Source organism: Capsicum annuum, chromosome 3, assembly GCF_002878395.1.
Source record: "Capsicum annuum cultivar UCD-10X-F1 chromosome 3, UCD10Xv1.1, whole genome shotgun sequence".
Lineage (NCBI taxonomy): Eukaryota > Viridiplantae > Streptophyta > Magnoliopsida > Solanales > Solanaceae > Capsicum > Capsicum annuum.
Window position 1 is genome coordinate 19,117,528 of NC_061113.1, and position 2,894 is coordinate 19,120,421.

The window sequence follows — 2,894 nt, forward strand, 5'->3', positions numbered from 1 at the left end:
GGTATAAGTTCAGGAGAATTTCAATATATCAAAGAAGAAAGAAAATAAAAACAAATCTTTACTTTATGCATATCGAAATTTATTATCTCGATTAATTAAAATTTATATAAAATATCCCTAATTAGGGATGAATAAATCTCATCTATATTTTTACAGCCATCATGTACCGAGACCGAGTTGCCGAAACGAGGTGGGCCTCCAAAAAATATATGTCATCGAGGAAAGTCATCAAATGAATCCATGATTATGAAACAGTTCACAGCTAATTCAAACAATTGATAATTCATTTACAAGTCAAAAAGTTCATATTATAATTCATTTACAAGTCAAAAAGTTCATATTAGTATTTTCTTCATTTCATATTAGTTATTATATTTTATTTTTTAAAATTAAATTAAATTAAATTAAATCGTAATTACAACTTTTCTCAAGTCAATTTAAAAAAATTGTATATATTAAAATGTTGATCAAACAACAACAATAACTACTACTACAACATAATAACATATCTAGTGAAATTCATAAAGTAGGACCTAAAAAGGGTAGAGTGTTCAGTGTACACAGACCTTACGACTATTTCTTGAAGGTAGAGATATTGTTTCTGGAAGACCCTCGGCTCGAGTAAAGTAAATCAAAAAGTATTAATTAAAAGAAAAAAAGATAATGAAGAGAAACATGACAACTAATAGCAAATTAATGCAATGAGTATATGTAAGGAGTCATACCATCAAAATAATTAACCCAAACATAGTAATAATAGATGATATCAGATGATACCATAGTCCACAAATCAAAGACTACATGAATAGGCTATTACTACGATAGATACGGTGTTCTAAACTATCATCTGACCTAAAATTACATGAATAGCCTGAAATATTGATCAAAATTTACATAATCTAACTCTCGAGAATTCAAACTTGACAAGTAATACGAGGAGACAGAGGGATTAGTAGTTAATATTAATTGTTAATGAGTCAAAAGAAAATGAGAATATTCCAAAACATTTTGTACCATTTTTTTAAATATAATTACCTTAGCATCTCATTTCCGTTTTGTTATTGATTAATTAGTGTCCAAGAAAACCCTCCAATTTGTCCAGTTGTCCAAGTTAACTTAGATATTTTCCTTATTTATGCTTTGATTAGCCAATATAAGTCACCCTCTTGAATTTAAAATGTTGGCTAGCTTGTAGACAACTCTTCAAGGTGTTTTACCACAACTCTAGTGTTATAAATACTGGCATTTTCAACCAAAGCTTCTTATAAATTCTTCAACATCAATTTAGTAGCTTCTCTTACACGTGAACTTAATATTTTTGAAAGAAAAAGAATGGGTATTATTGATCACATATCAAATATGTGTGAGGTTACAAGTACTAGGAAGAGCAAACGTAAACCATTGCAGGTAATTTGCATGCTAGCAACATATAATTTTTATATTTGTTTATTTTAATTTCTTCTAATTATATTGAAACTAATAAGATTTTTCGTTCTTCATTCAGACAGTGGAAATAAAGGTAAAAATGGATTGTGATGGCTGTGAAAGGAGGGTTACTAATGCAGTTTCCTCTATGAAAGGTTCATTATTTCACCGTAATCTTGGCTTTAAGTAACATAGTATTTTTTTTTCTCCTTATTATAGTATTTTCACAAACAATGCAAAGTCGGGAATTTTATTAAGGATGTTCGCTATGTGTATTTTCATATATGTAGAATAAGTTTCTATATATAAATTATAAAGTATAATTGTTTGATAAAATAATATTCAACTGACTATCCTTCCCTCCCTATGTGGCACCTTTAGTATCCTCAAATCGGCTTTTATATATTTACTGTACACTTTGCATGATTGCTACACTACAACTGCCTTTAATATTTCATCTAACTCGAGAAAAAATAATAAACAAATTATATTTGTAAATTAAAACTGTCTTAAACAATTATTTACACCATCAATGTATTTATTTCTATTGAACTAGGAAAGTACAAGCCGTATATATTTTCCATATTACTAATCTTACTTTATAGACAATAATTATTTTTTAAGGTAATCTGATCGTATTAAAAAGGTTATTCTTTGTATTGATGAGTTTGATCATTTTTATTACTTAATTGTTTGTTGTAGGTGTAAAATCAGTGGATGTAAGCAGAAAGCAAAGCAGAGTAACAGTGAGTGGTTATGTTGAACCAAAAAAGGTGTTAAAGAAGGTGCAAAACACAGGAAAGAAAGCAGATATTGGCCATATGTTGAATACAATTTGGTGTCATATCCATATGCACCAGGAGCCTATGACAAGAAGGCACCATCTGGCTATGTTAGGGCTGTTCCACAAGCTTTTCAAATACCAAATACTCCTACTGAGAAATTTACCTCAATGTTTAGTGATGAAAATCCTAATGCTTGTGAAATCATGTGAGGATATATATAATGCACTAGAATTTTGTATCTTGGAATATATTGGCATGTAGTACTAATGTTTTGGTCTTTTACTATTCTTTTGTGTAAAGAAAACTGCTTAGATATAGAGTTGATTGTGTATTGGAAGTACTTTTGTAGAAAAAAAAAGAAGAGAGAGAAATAGTATGCTGTAGCCTGTAAGTGGTTTCATATTAAATATAGTAAAATCTCGATACACTGACCTCGCTAATTTGAAATTTTTGTCTTAGACTAGTTATAAAACAAAAAAGTTGGTGCTTAGATGTTAAGTTGCGCACCTTTTCAAAAAAAAAAATTATTTTCCTACCCAGCACAATGCTTTTGAATCATCAGAAATTGTCTATTTCTATTTTCAATTAATATTTGGGGTTAAAATCGCTCCAGATGTTACGAAATCGGCCTACGGTTCTTAATGAAAGGGAAAAAAAAACATTTCATACCATTCAAGGGCAATC

The 2,894-nt window shown here is 29.3% G+C and overlaps 1 pseudogene; it reads left to right on the forward strand.

The window, feature by feature from the left end:
- The first annotated feature begins 1,258 nt into the window (after positions 1–1,258).
- LOC107866644 lies at positions 1,259–2,631 on the forward strand (annotated as a pseudogene).
- Positions 2,632–2,894: the final 263 nt, after the last annotated feature.